The sequence below is a fragment of the Dipteris shenzhenensis genome, chromosome 15 (genome assembly GCF_047967505.1).
Source record: "Dipteris shenzhenensis isolate YYH24624 ecotype China chromosome 15, Dip_SZ_1.0, whole genome shotgun sequence".
In the NCBI taxonomy this organism is placed as follows: Eukaryota; Viridiplantae; Streptophyta; class Polypodiopsida; order Gleicheniales; family Dipteridaceae; genus Dipteris; species Dipteris shenzhenensis.
Window position 1 is genome coordinate 15,830,642 of NC_141610.1, and position 19,863 is coordinate 15,850,504.

At 44.0% G+C, this 19,863-nt stretch overlaps 1 protein-coding gene across 1 annotated transcript in view; it reads left to right on the forward strand.

Annotated features, from left to right (window-relative positions):
* Positions 1–19,863, forward strand: part of PDE149 (integral membrane TerC family protein) — a 61,967-nt gene that overhangs the window by 38,654 nt on the left and 3,450 nt on the right. The gene's annotated exons all lie outside the window — the stretch shown is intronic.

Sequence of the window (19,863 nt, forward strand, 5' to 3'; positions counted from 1 at the left end):
CAGACTGTATTCTCCTGGAACTTTCAAATGGCATGCTATGGTGTTCATATTCTTACACTTTTGTGTGATTGAGCATGCTTCTATAAGATGAGATTGTAAGACCTAGATTTCATCTTGAATGATGACCTTTCCCTTCCTGTGCCTAAGGAGTGAGAGTAGCTGAACAGTTCGATGAACTAAGTGAACATATCTTCATACTGTGGTGCCTAACTATGGACATTGATGACATGGTTATTAATGCCATAACAGTCAGCTCACAGTAGGCATTGTGGAGCTCATGGTCTGGAAGTAAGATCATGGACATTTGTTCTGTTTTTATTCCAATTCCCTGGGAATAGCCCTGAACTTCTCATCTACATAGATAGCTCAGAATCTAGTAAGGGTTAATACTGAATGCTACTTGTTTTAGAATTGATTTTTATTAAATATTTCAAACATTTTTCTTGAATGGGAAGGCATCTCTGAAAAGCAGGAAGAACATTAATTGTTAGGTGACTATTAAACGACTGTGTTGTCTTCCAAGCTCTGAATCTTCCATGAGCACAAACTGGAAATCCCGACTGAGCCTTAAATTATTTCCTAGACAGTCCTCCATCATTGCTTGACCGTTTTTCTTTTCTTCTGCTTAACGATGATGGAATTTTAGCTGTAGTCACTATCACGAATTGATTGCAGCTAGCAAGAAGGGATTTAGTGTTGGGGGTTGGGCGAAGTTGAACAAGGACTAGAATTTACCTATATCATAATTTGGCTTAGTGTGGGTGGCCTCAGGATTGGCACCTTGAACAATTTTTGTGCTGAGTGCAAACACCAAAATGGCTCCTTCTGGTGTCTGTTGACACAAGCTTTTATCCACTGTAGACCCTCGTATTGTTGGAGGTGGTGCTAATCATCTCTAGAGTTTGGCTGGCTGGCCTCAGGATTGACATCTTGAACATTCTGTGCTCAGTGCAGGCATCAAAAGGGCTCATCCTGGTGCCTATCGGGACAATCATCTATCCAATTTGGACTCTTGCATTTTTGGAGTGGTGTCAAGATCTAGAATTTGCAAAGGATGGGTTCTTAGAGAGGCAGATTGGAGGCTTGTGCAAACCCAGGGGTATTCTAGCTTGGTAAGATGATTCTCCAGAAGTACAACCGCTAGACTCTGAGCTAGCAGAGCGTACACCCATGTATGTAGAGTGGACAATACCAATCTTGGAGAGTACTTCTTCGAATAACCGTACCAAGCTCTCAAGTCACTTGATTTCCTTTCAACTCTAGTGAACCCCTTCACATAGGGGGGAGGTTGAGCCAGTGAATTTCTAGAGGTGGAATGTTGGGGTACTTGGACTGCTAGATGGGGATTTCAGCTCAATGACAAGTCACTTTAGTTCTTGAAGAGTATTCGTCATAAGTTGAGACTCGAATGTAACATCCACACAAGTGTGAACGTATTGAAGATGAATAATAGAATGATCAAGATGCCACCTTGGCATGGTGTATCATCAGCAGCAGTTCACAATTGGAAGCTGCCAAAAGCACCAATGCCACTCCTAAGCCGAATGGATACCTCCTAATTATGTCTCACTAGACTTGCACAACAGAGTGCTTTTATGCAAGATGGTGGTCAGGGGTCTTATGCCAAGGCAAGAACCTTGGAAGGACTTTTTCATTCGTTGCATACAGTCTTGTTCTCCTTCCATAGGTGGAGATTGGATGGATAGCACCAGGTGGATATTTACTTCAGCCCGTCTCAAGACCCCCTCCTTCCCTCTTATGGCTACAATCTTGAAAGCCTGTGCTAGCTTCAAGAGTACTCTCGGGAGAGTGCCCCAACCTCTTTGGAAGAGATTGAAAGGCAGCCTGTCATGTGGAATGACATCATACTTGATGAGCATGGTAGACCCTTGGGTTCTTCTTCATACATGTAATGGTCTAGATGGGAGAGAGGTCCTGCTTCCTCGGTGGGCTCCTGGAAGGATTTCAGAATACTTTCAGATGAACAACAATCTCAACTAGCTTAACTAGTAAGCGACCTCAAAGGAAGTGCAGGGAGAATTCTTCTGATAGATGATGCTTTACCTTTGGAATGGGTACTCCGTGGTGAGACAGATATCTTTCTTCTGAAACTTGGCTTGTAGCCTTTACGAGATCGGGAATTCCTTTTCAAGTCATAGGACTTTCACGTTCAAATAGGGATGCCTTGGTCTTCGATGTTCATTTTTGTGGGCAGGCTATCAAGATCTTCGGATGCTATACTTATGCATTTTCCTTTTCAGCTCAGAGTTGTAGGTCATGTGGAGTAGAGCTTCTTGGATGCAGGATGGTACCTAACCCAGATCTCATTCACTTGGGCTCTTGGAGACTTTGGATTTATGGGGGGGTCCCCATCAAGTATTTGCGATGGGATCTTGAAGAATGGGAATAGATTGATGCAGGACATCGAGAGAAGATCCTCCCCTTCTTTCGATACAGGGTGAGCAATGTCAGGAAATATCATTTAGGCTTGAGGGATGGGGGCCTACTAGAGAACTTCATTGGGAGACTTTTCAAATTTTTGCAGATTTGCGAAAATATTTTTGGAAGCGACTCTAGAAATCCATTGGGAGCAGAAAGATCACTCTTTTCTTTTGGCTGTCTATACATGGAGGGATTGCAAACAAGTGGAGGTCGAGATTTGGTGCAGATTCCACTTGTGCTCCTTGCCTTTCTATTGTGGAGACCATCCAGCATTGTCTTTGGGACTGCAAGCAGACATGGATTATTTTGAAAGGGATTGCTAGGCTACTAAATACCTTGACACACTCTACTCTCTATATGACTTGGGGATCAGGAGCTTGGCTATCCCTTTCCAGGCCTCAGGTTCTATATGAGACATGACCTCTCTTGGGCTTTATGGGGTTCTTCGACAAGTAGTTGAGGCATGTTCCTTGGATGATGTTCCGATACTTCCTTATAGACCTGCACATGGATCAATTGATACATCTTGGGAGATTTTGGCGAGCATATCAGCATGGCATATATGGAGGTCTAGATGCACAGAGACCTTGGACAGCTCCCAGGTTCATCCCTCCTACACATTGTGTTAGAAATCGACCAACAGAGGGTACACACAGCAGAAGACTGAAGAATAGCCCAGGAGCTCACACAGTGTGTGCGGGGAGTGGAATCGCAAACTTCTTAAACTTATGTGCTTCACATATGTGCAGATTAGGAAATAGACAGTAGACATCGCCAGATATAGAATCCACCAAAGCAATAGATTTCTGTCCAAAACTATGGACACAACAAAAGAGATAGATCTAGAGTCTCACCAATGGTGTGGTCCTTTGATCTTACCAAAGGTCCTTCTCTATCTGCTAGTTTCCTCTAGAACCCTGAGTCCGTGTACTTCACCTGAGCGTATGTAGACTCTTCGTCTAGATCACAACACCTTGCTGCCCTAGAAGACAGCCAAGGTCCAGCCCTTGAGAGCTCAGTCTGCAGCACACCTTATACTCTCCTTTACTTCCAGGATGAGGCCCAAGGGAGTGCCTTCAGGCTGCTCCTGTCTGCTCCTTTCTCTGCTGAAGCTGTTGGATGAGAAGTGAGGGTTGAATGGCCCCCCTTATATAGGCCCAAGGGGCTGGAGAAACCTACGGACCCAGGGCCTGCTATTGGCCGACCTGGTCGGCTCACTCTCCTCCTCCTGGCCGACTTCTCTGCCCTCTTCCAGGGGTTTATAATCAGGGCATATGCTCTCCAATATATTGCGGGGCCCAGCCCCTACAGTTCAGCCCTGTAGCCGACCTGGAAGGCTGGCTCTGACCAGCCCTACCAGTCCACCTACTGGCCAGCTGCTTCTGCAAGCTCCCTCGCCATCTTGGTCCTGCTGCCAGCACCTGCTGCAGGTCATTACCCTGCCCACATACCTCGCCCAAGGCTCCTCCTTGTAGGCGACTTTCTTTTGGAATATCACGCCATGTCTGCTGCTTCCAATCAGCCTCTTCCAGGCTGGATGTTACTTCTGGATACATCGCCATCTGCTCCTGATAACCAGCTCCATCTGTCACAGCCATGCTGGTCTCTCCAGGTACCTCTTGATCTCTCTGATTCTAGAGGAGACTCCACACGAAGACCCTGCATCCTCACCCAGATGGCCATGAAGGTATGTACTATGTCTGTCCAAATAGTGGCCAATGTGTGGTTGAGTTTCTTGCTTTAAAATTCTACCATAGTCCAACCTGGATCAACATAGCACCCACTGCTCTATTACTTGCATCAGTTTCAAGCACAAAAGGTTCATTTGGATCAATTACTTTCAAAACTGGGGCAGTTCCTACCATCCGTTTAATGAGCTGAAAACCTCTTTCAGCTCCCTCAATTGAGGGAAAAATACTTCCATTTTTCCTTAAGCTGATCCGTCATTGGCATTGCAAGACAAATATTCGGTAAAAAGCCCAAGAGACCAAATAATATCTGCAGATCTTCTAGAGTAGTTGGACAAGGCCACTCTAGAATAGGCATTTTTCATAATATATTCTCCTTTTGGGAAGCTTCTGAGTGGGCCATGCAAAGTGGTCAAAAACTTGCAATTCTACTCCTAGACTTTGAAAAAGACAGGGTAGATTGGGATTTCTTGGAAGGCACCCTTCATCACTTTGGATTTTCAAATGCATGGATAAGAGGGGTCTCAGCATTGTACAAGTCAGCCCACAACCAAGTGCTCATAGGAGGGGTTAGGGGAGACAAGCTTCAGATTTCCAGATCAGTCCGTCCTCTTGCCTCTTTTCTTTTCCTCTTTTTGGTTGAGGCTATGAGCATTTTCTCAGGTCTCGAATTGACATTCTTGGCCGTAGACTTTTGCTCAGATGGGAAGAGGACCTCATGGATTACGAGTTAGCGGATGACACTGGTATCTTCTTGGAGGCCTCTCCTTAGACTCTCACTTCCTTCAGGACAGCTTTGGATTTGTTTTGTACTGCAGCAAGTGCTCACATCAATCGGAACAAGTCCAATGGCTTTTGGATCTGTGACGATGACACTCCAAATTGGGGGGCTGATTCGGATTTCACATGGATTCAAAGGGGTGTGTCAACCAGATACCCAAGATGCCAGGTTAGTTTGGGTATCTCTTCTTCGCTGCAGTTTGCTCGTATGTTGGAGAGCATTAGGAGAAAACTCCTTTTTTGGAGTTCAGCTAGATTGGACCTTGCATCCAGTGTGGTGGTTGTGAACCAGGTTTCAGGAATCTTTTATGGAGCGGGCTAGATGGCACTACACTATTGCCAAAGTAGCTTGGGACACCTTGATCCTTCCCACACAGAAGGGTGGGTCTAAACATAATAGATCCAAACTTGCAATGCAGGGCCTTGCTTTGCAAGTTTGTGGTTAGAGGACTTATGCTTGGGGATGAGCCTTGGACAAAATTCTTCATTCATGGTATTCAGGCTTGTAGCCCCTCCTCGGGGGGAGATTGGATGGACATCACCAGATGGATCTTCACCTCAGCCCGTCTCAAGTCTCCTTCCTCCCCGCTTAGGGTTGCGATTCTGAAGGCTTGGGCCTGCTTCAAAAGTATCCTTTAGAGAGTTCCTCCCTCCTTTGTCGAAGAGATTGACAAGCAACTGATTATGTGGAATGACAGTATACTTGATGAGCATGGTAGGCAGCTTAGTATGTCCCACTATATGCAATTGTCTAGGTGGTAGAGAGGCCCCGCTGCCTTCGTAGGTTCTTGGAAAGCCTTAAAGAGACTTTGAGATGTTCGTCAACAGCAAACGGTTAGCCACCTCAGAGGATGTGTAAGGAGGATACTTCAGATTGATGCAGACCTTCCCCTTGATTGGGTGGATACAGATGATATGCCTGTTGTTCGCTGCGTGTGGATGGGGGCTTTCTCGTGGATAGGTATTCTCTCCAGGTTATAGCTTTTTTGGGAGCACACAAGGATGCCTTGGTTTTGATATACAGGCAGCTGGTTGGCTGGTTATTGATATTCTTTTGGACATGCCTTTTCAGCCTATCAGGATCATAGGCTTTTTGGATCAGGGCAAGGACTCTGCATGGCGTATTGATCCACACCCTCATCTCTCTCTTTCGGGTTCTTGGAGGTTGTGGCTCTTTGGAGGAGTCCCCACAAAGTTTCTTCAGTGGGACCCCAGAGAGTGGGAATGGATTGTTGTAGGGAACCAAGAGAAGAGCCTTCCTTTTTTTGGTTACACAGTTAGTAATGCTAGGAAGTTCCATATCAGCTGTAGAGGTTGGAGACCTTTTTGGGCCCCTCATTGGGAGAGTTATCAGGTTTCCGCTGATTTGCAGGGCGGAGGCTTTGGAGATCCCGATATTTTTTTGGCTTTCTATTCATGGAGGTGTTGCAATGAACAGGTGGAGGTCTAGATTTGGGGCAGAACCCCACTTGTCCTAGAGGCTAGGTGCTCGTCTGTGATGAGTCGATTGATCATTGTCTATGGGACATCAAGCATGCAAGAGCCATTTGGATGGGAATTGCCAGGGTCCTCAATACTTTTGCTCTTTCTCGTTTCTGCATGACATGCGAATCGGTGGCTTGGCTCTCCCTGTCAGGGCCTCAGATCTTCTATGAGTGGCAAGATGCTTCTTGGGCCATATCGATTCGATGTCTCCTAGTCGCGAGACTTGCTCTCTGGAGGATGTGCCTATCTCCCGCTATAGACCAGTACATGCTGATGGGGATACTGCTTGGGAGATACGGGCTAGCATCAATGCTTGGCAGATTTGGAGGGCCAGATGCACAGAGGCCTTAGACGCACACCCTGGCCAGTATTTGTTCTGACATTGTTCACACACTGATAGCCAGTTGGGCGAACATGCAGGGTTCTTCCTGGGCAGCCTCAGCCAGGAGGGTTATATTCCTTAGGGAATGGAGGGGTTCCCCCTTGGAGACTACAACAGGGTTGAGGTGGCACTTACAGCCTCAAGCTCGGTTTCTTTCCAGCTCATTTTGAGTTTTCTGTTCCCTATTTCAGGTGGTTTCCTCATGCACATCATAAAATATTTCTGCTTTGAGCTTGCTCACGTGGGTATTTTTCATACTTAATAGAAGTCTTTCTCATGGGGAAAAGAAGGGGATTAGAGACATACTTGGCAAAATTAATTCAGTGAATGACACATTACTACTCAATCTGACCCGCAGTAGTAAATGACTAATCATTCTGTAACCCACAACATGTATATGCCACTCAGCACACCACAATATTTGCTGCTCAGACATTGCTCAGCACCACAGGATCGTGGCTAATACATTGTTCAGTACCACAGGTTACCACTCATACGTCACTTGACGTAAAACCTGGCATGATGCTGTGGTCAAGCAACAAAGAAATACTGTATTGCATGCATCCATCGGGAAAGCCTACCTTGGTGATGCATGTAGTGTAGGCCTCTGCTAGCGATTTATCTCTCAAGATGTCCGTCAATAGGAGCTACATCTAGACATCACCTCCACCATTGGCTGTTTGCTCAAAGGGTTTCTATTAACGTGGTCAGCCCAAATGAGCCGTCAAATAGATAGCCTGTTAGCAAAAAATAACAATTGCACAGATCGTTAGCTACTGCGTTGGCGAGTGCTTCAGCGCCTCTTTGAACCAATCAACAATCCGACAGATGCCTCACACAATGACGTGTCTCTAGCCCACCTCACAAGCTAAAATCTCTTACGCTCTGAGGGACACGCTACCTTGCTCATAATGTATCATCGACAGTTCACATTGTGAAGCTACTAGAAGCACTAATGCCACCCCCGGTTAGCTTCTAATTATGTCTTAGTCCACTAATTGTCCTTATGGTAACTTCAACCCACAAATAAGTGATCACAGTCTAACTCCCTAATTTCCTAAATCTAAGTTTGGAAATACAACCAAAGCAGTTTGAGGTATCTAGCAAAGGCCTTTTGCATTCTAAGGTGAATTTTTTCGTGTTTGGTAAGTGCTTAATCTTGTTTTTGGTGATGTCAACAAGTCCACCTAGACAATTGGCAAAGGGATCGCTCTGTTTCTGACAACAATAGTATTTGGTAAAGCATTTGTTTGCAGGCATGACTTTGATAATCACATGCCTCGTGTGAAAGAGAAGTTGAGTTGTGTGGAAATAATGAAGATGCTATTCATCAGCAAAAACTTCTGAGTTCTACAAGCACATCCACAAAGCCTCTAAAAAATGCCAAGAGAGAATCAAAGAATGGGAGACAAGAGGATGCAGAAGCCATTACAAATATCTGATTTTCCCTCATTGATCATATTAACAATTGTACGAGACTTTAATAGAATCTTGGAAAATATTGCACTACAACACAATGAGGGTTGAGTTTTGCACCTCTAAAAAAGGGTTCACTCTTTGAGGATGAGAGGGGAGATTCATTCTCGACTCATTTCACCAAAGCTCAAAGAAGCAAGCGAGTACTTGGCATCCATTGGTGAGACTACATAGGACAAGTATCTTATGCCAATTACTTGAAACTCTTTGGCACAGCCATACGAATAGTCAACCTATAGCTTGAACATGGCAACTTATATCCAGCTGCATGCAATGCAATAGATGCTTGGCTCTTTTTATCAAGATACTAAACTAACGCAACACAGGGAATCGATGACTAACCTTGTGCAGCCCTGGATGTGGAAAGAGGAAACACAAGTTTCTTAGGAATGCTTCATATGTCTATGCTATCATTTGATGGACAGCAATTAAATACCTTTAATGTATTTGTGGGACAGCAATTTGATGCTCTTGAATGTGACAAACAGTCCATTCGTAAGGGGCCACAAAATTTGCAGGTGTATGATTATCATGGTGATGAAACACTCAAATTTACATGAGAATCAGCTTGCTCCTGAGGAGAAGCCAGGATCGCATGGGAGCAGAATCAGATGAGAGGTGCTTAGTCGTAGACACCACTACTTAAGCTTTATGGTTGATAGATTCTAATACCAACGAGCACATGACAAGTTGTGTGGCTTGGTTTCAGTAATAAATTAGTCTACCAGTGGTATTGCAGGAGTTGCAAATGCTAAGGAGCTGGATATCAAGGTGATGGCACCATCTGGATGTTGCTTCACATGAAAATTCTGCGTAGATATGTGCTAGGTCTTCTAGAGGACTCGGTTTCTGTTTCAGCCTTATGTGATGTCAGGAATAATGTGAAACACAAATGTAATACAAACATCAATTTATGAAAGTTGTGGGATTAGTTAGCAAAAATTGAGACCTACATGATTGCAAAGTAATAAAAAGAGTACATGAGAAGTTGGGGGGATTGGTTTTCAGTATTAAATTAGTCCACAAGTGGTCTCGTTGAAATCACAAATGCTTACAAGCGGGATATCCAAGGGAATGGCACCATTTGAATCTTGCTTGTATGAAAATGCTACTACAAAGTATCCATTATGAGAGTTGTGGGATTAGGTAGCAAACATTGAAGCCTATATGCATGTGATGGCAAAGTGATATAGACAGAACACGTTCCACATAAGAAATCATCATATAGAGTCGTGCATAGAAGGATAGCTGACGTCAACCTCGAAAGACTTCACATTGAAAAGGCTGAGTATGGTAAATGTCTTGGATCTATAATGTCAGCGTATATCCTTTTTTGAAGGCTATCTTTATGTGAGATGCACAAATTATCAAGCATCTCCCTCACTACAATGCAAAGCCTCCTCTTACCTCTCCACTTCCACCTGTTTGTCATCCGTTGGATTACCAAGAACCTTGAGGGCTTTATGAGCTACTCAAACACAAGCTAACTGATGCTGGCTCCCTAAGGCATATGGGCTAGGGGCATTAACAAGTACAAGGTTGATTGAGCCTTGAAAAGGCATGGGCAGACTTTGAGTGCCTGGTCTATGCTTCATTGAATGACACATTTATTTAGAAATGTGTCACAGTTTTGTTACATTGTTTTGTGATTAAGCTTTTAGCCATGGGCTATATTCTTCCCTTTAATCTACATGAGTTCTTGTATCTTCGAAGATGTTGCACAACTGACAGTGAAAGCATGAAGTTATTGATACTTTCTTGTTCTTTTTCCCTAAAATGTTCCTCTCTCTCTCTCTCTCTCTCTCTCCCCCTTGAAATGTAGATTCCAGATGTCATGAGTTGGGGGGTGATGAGTCTATACGACTCAGCTAGAGGAAGAGTTTGTGCCTTTGGAGGCTTGTCAGGGTAGGTCGTCAACACGATAGGGGTGAAGCAGGGATGCCCCCTCTCATCGACACTATTTGGGCTATATATTGATGAGATCACGACATTCATAGACCACGTGGGAGGTGAGGGATTAGAGCTGGCCGATCTAATGATACATATACTATTGTATGCAAATGACATAGTCCTTCTATCCTCCTCAGCAACAGGCTTACAGAGAGATCTAGATGCCCTAGAGATGTTTGGTAGAGAGAGAGAGAGAGAGAGAGAGAGAGAGAGTTGATAGTTAACCTTGGCAACAGGCTTACAGAGAGATCTAGATGCCCTAGAGATGTTTGGTAGAGAGAGAGAGAGAGAGAGAGAGAGAGAGAGAGCTGATAGTTAACCTTGGCAAAACCAAGGTTATAATTTTCAACACCTCACGAGTCACTACCAACACTTCATCGACATAGCTTCACCTGCCAAGGAGAGCCGGTGGAGATTGTACAGTCCTACACCTGGTGTGCTGTCTCCTCATCTCCACTCTTCTCCTCTCCCCTCTTCATATTTTGTCATGGTATTAGAGCTCCCTTGTCTTCCGCTGAGACATCGAGATCCTTGCGAGAGCGTGAGAGAGTGTTTGAGAGATTTAGAGATTGAGTGTTCTTTCACTTCCGTTGAGTGATAGAGAAATTTCCTTCCATGTGAGAGGAATTTCCGTCCATTCATTCCGTCACTTGAGAGAGAAAATTTCCGTCTATCAATTTTCGAGAGAGTTCATTTGAGTGTTTCTTGAGTTGTGAGAGAGATCTAGATTCATTCTTCTTGTGAAGAGAGATAGAGGTTACCCTTGTTTAGTTTTGGAGAAGTAGAGAGAATGTGAGTGGTTCTTGAGCATTCTGTTGTGAGTGTTGTGAGTTATAGGGAGCTTGGCTCTCCCTTCAAGGGAGGTCTCCAACTACTCAAGGTGCATCTACAACCAGCTCTCCATCGACCTTGCAGCAGAGACCTATAGACGGCCATCATGCAACAAGCCCCTTGCTCACGACTCTCTACAAATCTCCAAAGTCTTCCACGCAGCAACAAAGTCTTCCAGCGGAGAAGCTCTTCCAATAACTCCTATGAACTGCATCAACCTCTCCTATGCAACCTCTAATCACTTCCTCATCAAATAGCTCTTCACCAATGAGCTCAAAGCTTCACCTACGAGCGACCTAGACTCCTTACAAGGCCTTCATACAGCTTCAAATTGCTCCAACGCCGGCGCACCCTCAAGCGGCTTCTCCAACTCAACCTTCCAGCCTTCAGGCTCCCGGCACCCGACGCTCCAAACGCCTAAGCTAGTTCTCTACAGCAAGTTGCCGCCAACAGCAATGCCAGGGCAAGGCCCAACAACGAGCCAGCTCCTAGCCCATCTACGCCAAAGCTCTACCCACGGCTTCCTAACGCGCAACAGCGATCCTCCAGCCTTGTGCCTTTAATAGAGCTCCTGTTGCTCCCGCGATCCGTCCACAGACTCGGCTCAGCGAACGGACCCCGCATCAACGCTCCAAAGCCAGCGATCACACGGAAATGACGTAGAAGATGGAATCTTTTTGGATTTCGTCGGAATCTTTCCTAGATTTCGGTGCCCTATAGTCCGACATGTGGCCTTACTCTTATCCAAGGTCACCCAACCTTATTACCAAGGGTTGGTCAAACCCACTGACACGTGGCACAACCGGCTCTATCCACGTGGCACCTTATTACATAGGCCACGTCATCACCTTAGTCACAACTGCCACGTCATCAACTGGTTGCCACGTCAGCAAGCCACGTCATCATCATTGCCACATCACTTGTGCCACATCAGCATAGCCACGCCATTTGGCCACATCATCAGTTGCCACGTCACCTTTGTTGACATCATCATCTGCCACATCATCAGTGCCATGTGGCACACTGGAACTTTGCAGGTACACACAGTGCTCCACAGTCACTGCATGTGACCACTCGTGCCACCTCAGCACAGGGCTCCAATGGCACACCTCTTGCTAGGCAGAGTGCCACATCATCACTGCATGTGACTCATAGTGACACATCATCATTGAGCACATTTTCACTCCTTTTGTCCCTCCACCTAGATCAAGTCGTATCTCTTGATCCAAGAAGAATTTGAGGGCGCTCCAAAAAGGAAAGTCACTTGTTTTTTTGTGCTCTATGCGCTCGTCACATCACGCGCACATTTCAGCGCAAGTTACACTCACATTTGAGCCTCGTTGACAAAACCACTTCCTACACGCACATCAGCCTCTACATCGACGCATCTGACCCAGCACTTAAAAAGAACAAAAGAAAATGAATTATTTGCTATTCTTTCATCGATCGACGGTTGGTATAGATCTAAACAAAAGAAAATGAATTATTTGCTATTCTTTCATCGATCGACGGTTGGTATAGATCTAGATCAGAGTAGACTAGATCGCCGTAGAGGGGACGCTTTGAATTTTCCCAAGTTGCCAATCTAAGCCATGCCCGAAATTTTCGACTACTACCTACTCGGAGTTAGTCCATACGCTCACATACGGTTTCACATCATTACATTATCTAAAACCTTACGTTCATCAGTTCAGTGAGCAGACTTCAGAGAGTTTAAAGACATTGCAGATTGTTTTAGTGGGCAGATAGCATTTGATTTCACACACATATGCCACCATTGTGAAGCCTACACAGCTATTTCACGGCATTGTGCACATCATTTCAGCCTTGTAAAGCCTCTTGGCTATTCGCGGCATCATTGCCACAAGCCTTGTAATACAAATCAGATTGTATATATTGCAGTTCTATCTTCACCGACGGTTCAGAGATTTCATTTAGCACAGTTAGTATATTTTGCATTTGATTCATACAGGGATTTTCATGACACTTTTGAGAGCATTTCTTGCACCATGGCTATGACTAGCAACCTCAATTTGGAGGCATCTGCTAAGTTAGACAACTCCAATTATGGTACATGGAAATACTGAATGGAGACCATTCTTGTACTTCAGGACAAATGGGAGTATGTCAATGTGTATACACCTAGACCATTGGACGATCCAACCACGAGTAGCTCTACTTCACCTGTTGTCACAGCACTAGCAGCGGGATCTACAACGGCATCTACAGCTACACAAACAATTTTTGCACGTGTAGCAGATCCTGCCATTGCCCGAGCTCAGACAGAACGGTATAAGAAAGACAAGTACGCCTATCATCCGATCAAGCGGAATGTGCAAGATGTCATGCTAGGATAGCTCAACACAATCAAGACATCAAAAGAAGCATGGGATATGTTCGTAGCTCTCTACGAGTCCAAGAACACATCCAGGATTCTCACGCTGAGAAACCGGATCAACCAGAGTTTTCGCAACAGCAACGAAACTGGTCATGCTTACGTACTTCAGATAAAAGACTAGAACAATCAACTCGCAGCAGCAGGAGAGACTATGAACCCCGCAGAAATGGTTCAAGTAATCGTGAATGGACTAGGAGAGAGATACGAGAATCTAGTCCAGAGTATTATCATTCAACGGCAAATTTCGACACTGGAAGAACTTCAGTCAGTTCTACTTGGTGAAGAACTCATAACTCAGGCAATTCAAGCACGTAAAGGTCATTCTAATGATCAGGCATTCACAACTTCAGACAGAAGCAGAGGCATGGGTAGATCATACCAGAGAAGTGGTCATCATCAGCAACAAAATCAAAGTCAGCATCAACATCAGCAAAATTAGAATAAGCAAAGAGGAAATCATTCCAACCGAGGAAGATTTCAAGGACGAGGGAATACATCCACCAATGTGTCAAACATTTAGTGCAACTACTGTCACATGTTTGGATACTATGAAAGAGATTGCCGCAAGAAGTAGTACGACCAAGGCGGTCAGTACAGCAGCAATCGAGGCAGAGGAAATCATCGTGGTGGACATTCTAGTCACAGTCATTTTGCAAATGAACATGGAAATATGTTTCTTGCAAGCGAGGAAATGCAGCTAACTGATACAGTGTACCTAGACAGTGTACCTAGACACTGATTGCAATCCTAAAGAGGATTTCAGTTATCAAGTCGACCAAGTGGAACATGATACTTGATATATCGACAGCGGTGCATTATCTCACATGACAAATCATTCGGAATGGTTCACAGAAATGAAACTATTAGAAGGTCAGAAAAATGTCATCTACACAGCAGACAATACATCAAATCCGGTTCAAGAGACAGGTTTTATCCCTATGAATAATTTCATTGGTACGAAAGGATTGGTGAAAGATATGCTCTATGTTCCAAAGCTCAGTAAGAACCTCTTGTCAGTAGGTCAAATGAAGGAACACAATTATCGAGTCATCTTTGACGGAGATGAATGCACTATCAAAGACAAATTCAAAAGATGTCAACTAGTAACAAAAGGTGTCAAGGAAGGATGCTTATACATAATGCTAGCTATAGTACCAGAAAAGCATGCCATGTCAACTCAATCGTAACAGATGCCACTATCCGTAAAATGGCACAACAGATATGGTTATGTCAACTTCAAGCACTTGTTAGATCTCAAGAATCAAAATATGGCAATTGGATTTCAAAGCTATAATTTCTTAGAAAAGTTTGCGAAGCACGCTGCTTCGGCAAACAAAAGCGAACTAACTTTGGCATAAGTACCTCTAGTGCACGAGGTATTCTTGATTTAATTCATACAGATGTATGGGGTTATGCCTAGACCCGTAGCATCAATGGTTCACTTTACTACTTGACTTTCATAGACGACTACAACAGATATTGTTGGGTCTATTTTCTAAAAGAGAAATCTGAAGTGTTTTTCAAATTTCAAGAATTCAAAGTCATGGTAGAAAACCAAATAGGCAGAAAGATCAAAGTCATGAGATCAGATAGAGGAGGTGAATACATGTCTTCAGCATTCATGAACTTTTGCAGAAATCACGGCATTCGAAGACAATTCACATATGCAGATACTCCTCAGCAGAATGCAAGAGCTGAAAGGAAGAATGGGACTTTAGCAGACAGTGCTAGAGTAATGTTTAGTGAAAAGCATCTTCCGAATCAATATTGGACAGAAGTAATAGTCACAGTAAACTATTTGCTTAATCGGCTTCCTACTGAACCGATACAAGATATGACTCCTTATGAAGCATTCATTGAACATAAGCCACACATTGGGCATCTCCGCATATGTGGTTGCATAGCATATGCCCATATACATGATGATCATCGTAGGAAATTGGATGTGAAGTCACGCAAATGCATCATGGTTGACTACAGTGAAGAAAGCAAAGCATACAAATTGTATGATCCCATTAACCGCAAGGTCATTATCTCCAGAGATGTAATCTTTGATGAGGAATCAGAATGGAAACCTCACCTGCACAGGAAATGGAAGCATCGACTTCACAGTCATCTACAGAACAGGTTGATGAAGAAGAGCAAGAATTGTCAGCAACACCCCAAGCAGAGCCACAGCAGCTCAGAGGGTCTACTAGGGAAAGCAGACCTCCAGCCAGAGTGACATATGCTCAGAAAGGCAAAGCAATTCAGGTGGAAACCACCAACTATGCTCTTACGACTACCATCATGGCTACAGAAGAGCCAGTGTACTTTTAAGACGCAGTAGACAAGCCAGAATGGCAAACTGCTATGAATGAAGAAATGGATGCTTTGTATAAGAATAATACTTAGAAATTATGCGACCTTTCACCAAGAAAGAAGACCATAGCAAATAAATGGGTATACAAAGTGAAGTACAATCCAGATGGAGGTATTCAAAGATACAAAGCCAGACTAGTTGCAAAAGGATTTGCATAGCAATATGGTCAGGACTATGATGAGACTTATGCTTCAGTAGTAAAGATGGATTCCATACGGTTCTTGATATCTCTAGCGACACTCAGCAGATGGAATGTGTATCAGCTCGATGTCAAGAATGCATTTCTCAATGGTTATCTAGACGAGAAAGTCTACATGCAACAACCAGCAGGTCATGTTGAACCATGAAAAAAGAATAAGGTTTGCCATCTCAAGAAAAGTCTCTACAGCTTAAAGTAAGCACCCAGAAGTTGATACATCAGAATCGACAAGTATTTCACTGATCTGGGATACATGAAGTTCAATGCAAATTATACTCTCTACTACAAAGTTCAAGGGGAAGACATTACTATTGCACTTTTATACGTAGATGATCTAATTGTGACAGGAAGCAAGGATAGCTTCATCAGAAAACTAAAACAAGACTTATCTGCAGAGCTCGACATGAAAGATCTTGAACTTATGCACTATTGTCTTAGAATTGAGTTCTGGAGAGATTCAGATAACACATTTATGAGTTAGCTCAAGTATGTTGATAGTCTCTTGAAGAAGTTTCATATGGCAGATTGCAAGATTGTAGCCACTCCCATGGAACAGAGTTTGAAACTTACTAAAGATTCAGAAAAGCCTACAGTCAATAACAGATACTACAGGCAGCTCATTGGATCTCTTATATATTTGACTATCATTCAGCTAGATATTTGTTATGCAGTAAGCTCACTAGCACAGTTTATGGTAAATCTAAAACAGTCTCATTCAAATGCAGCCAAAAGAGTCTTGAGATACATCAGAGGTACAAGACAGTTTGGGATAGAATATAGAGGAAGTCATCCATGGTTGCATGGATACTGTGACAGTAACTATGCCGGAGATCATGAGACTAAGAGATCGACACATGGATATGCATTTTTTCTTGGTCTGCTATATCATGGTTGTCAAACAAACAACCAACTGTTTCTTTGTCTTTGATTGAAGCAAAATATAGGGCACTCACTACAAGTGCATGTGAGGCTATATGGCTCAGAAGACTATTGTCAGAAACAGACTACTTTGATGAGTTAAAGCCAACAATAATACACTGTGATAATCAATCAGCTCAAGCATTGGCCAAGAATCCAGTATATCACTCAAGGACAAAGCACATTGATGTCAAAGAGCACTTCATTAGAGAAAGAGTGTTACTTGGTGACATCACATTGTAGCATTGTGATAGCAAAGAAAATGTTGCAGACATCTTTACAAAACCACTCGGTAAAGAGCTATTCAAGAAACATCGACTAGCTCTTGGTTTGACGCAGAGGAAGGACATTCCCATTAAAGGGGTGTGATGGAATGTAATGTCCAGTCCTTCTTCGATTTCCTAGAATCATCATCTTGAGGGAAGGCCTACTTCATGATGTTGATCTTGAGGGAAGGTGTTGAGAGTTCACGCTCAACATCATGTGATCATGTGTGCATAGCACCATCATGTGATCATATGTGCATAGCACTAACCTTAGAGAGTGCTATAAAGGAAAGGGTTAGATCCCCTAACCCTAACCCTAAATGGGTTTGTATATATTTTATTTTTTCAACTAAATCTAGTGTACAGTTAGTCATTTGTGGTGTGCTCTTTAGTTGTGCCCTCTCTCCTCATCTCCACTCTTCTCCTCTCCCCTCTTCATATTTTGTCAGTGTGGGTAAGTATGGATCAGTGGGATGAGACAAGGAGAAGGAGGATGCAGTCAGAGATGGAGGAGCCACACACGATGCAACGATGGACGAGAGGAGAGTATGCACAATGGAGGTCCAACCCATCATAGCTTTACTTGATGGAGACCATCCTACCAGAGATGTCTCTTAAGATGGCCCACTACATATAGAGATCACGTAGACCACGCCCACCTGCGACAACGCAAGACGATCAGACAGACACATATACGAGATATTTTCGTAGTTCACTGGAGAGCCACCATGGTGCCTGGCTATGTATTTTGACTCTGACTTTGAGATCGAGTTTGGCTATTAGTTCTTGGTTTTGAGTATTTAAGTTTGAGTTTGTACTTTTGAGCTCAGCAAAGGGTCTTAGTGAGCCCTTTGCCTAAGCCTCTAGCGGCTTGTATGAGCATTTGTTACTTTGATATTGTACTTTCTCTCATAGGCCCGCGAGGCCTCTCGAAGATCGTAATACATCTTTCTTTCTTTCTCTCTTAGGTGTCCTATGTACTACAAGATCATAGGTCGCTATCAACGTCTTTTAGAGATAGTTTTGGATCCCTACCCATTTTCCTATCCTACCCACACTAGAGATGCTTGGTGGCCTTTATCCACCATGAGGCTATTCGACATAGGGAGCGGTTGCTCAGGGCACGTAGGGGAGATCATGACACATAGCCACACTCCACTTAGAGCACGATCACTAAGTTTTTCAAGCCAGACAGCACCGACCCACAGGACCCATGGAGGCAACAGTTGCAAGGACTGAGCCAGAGTTAGAGACACGCCATGCTTATCAGCGCACTGAGGCACATATCATATTAGGGGACCTTCCTTCCATGCTTATCAGATTGGAGGCACAACCCGTAGGAGTGTCAGTGGCACTTGTTCACCGCCGCAGGGCTATAGCCAGGAGACCACGGAAGACCACACGCGTCACTAGTCGCCAGTCAGCCGCCTCGCACATCAAGGCTCCCTCCTAGGGTTGACGCTCCCACCAGCTCCCACTCCATGAGCTCGGAGAGTTCTCTCTCTATGTATCAACACCGTTATGATCATGATTATAGGTTTTCTTTTCTATTAGTCATGGGTGTTGGATTTCTGCCTAGGGGCTCCACCCCTCAATCGGTTGTATCACCTTCTTTTAGTCTCATAGACCCTTGGGTCTTTAGAAGACTTCTAATAAACTCTCTCTCTCTCTCTCTCTCGTACATGCAGATGGTTTGTGAGCCTTGGACTCCACATGGACAGACTACTTCCCTTTCAGTATAGCCTTGAGGCCCTATTTATCGTGCTCAATTATCACAAGTTGTTCAGGAGGATTTCGTACCGCTCCCTATTGAGATTGGACAGGCTGAAGGCATACCTCGAGAAAGCCACATTTGCACCCTTGTGATCTAAAGGAGATTGAGTCTTAGAAGCACTTCTCTTTCAAATGTCTTGTGTACTATGAGATCCGAGACTGTCACCAATGTCTTTTGAGAGATGGATTTGGACCCCTCTCCAACCTCTTGGCTCATATAGATTACAGACATTTAGCGATTTTCATTCACAGGGCTGTACGGCAGAGAGGACATCTGTTAAGGACACATAGACGAGATTAGGAGGATCCGCTAGACTCTACTTAGGGAGTGATCTCTGAACTTTTTGAGTCGGATAGACGGACCAAGAGTTCCTAGAGAGATAGCATTGGTGAGATCCGGAGTGTGATAGACCCACCAGTGTGTTAATGCATAGATGAGGCTTGGGGATCTTCCCTCCATGTTTGACATGAGAGTCACAGTGGCACTTGTCCAACGGAGAGCTACTGCAAGAAGACCATTGTGGACCACCCAGTTTGACTGACATCAGGGCCCTATCTTGAGTTTCCCTCCGCTGCGCCAATCCCCGTCAGATCCCCTATCTGTCAAGACCCTCCTATGCATTTTCAGTTGCCCAGTGGACTTGGTTCCTCATACAACTTATAGAGGACTGTCACAGTGATACTACATTGCAGATCTATCCTTCTCCCATGGTTCGGATATCTAGTATTTGTATTTGCATCTGTATTTGTCTTGGGTGCAAATCTCGCTTAGTGGCTCCACTCATTCAGCTCATCGTATTTGATATTTTCAATCTCATAGACCACCCTTTGGTATTTTGAAGACTTCACAAAGTTTTTCTTTCTTTTCTTTCTCTCTCTCTAGCTTGTTGTAGTGTAGTGGATATATTTTTCT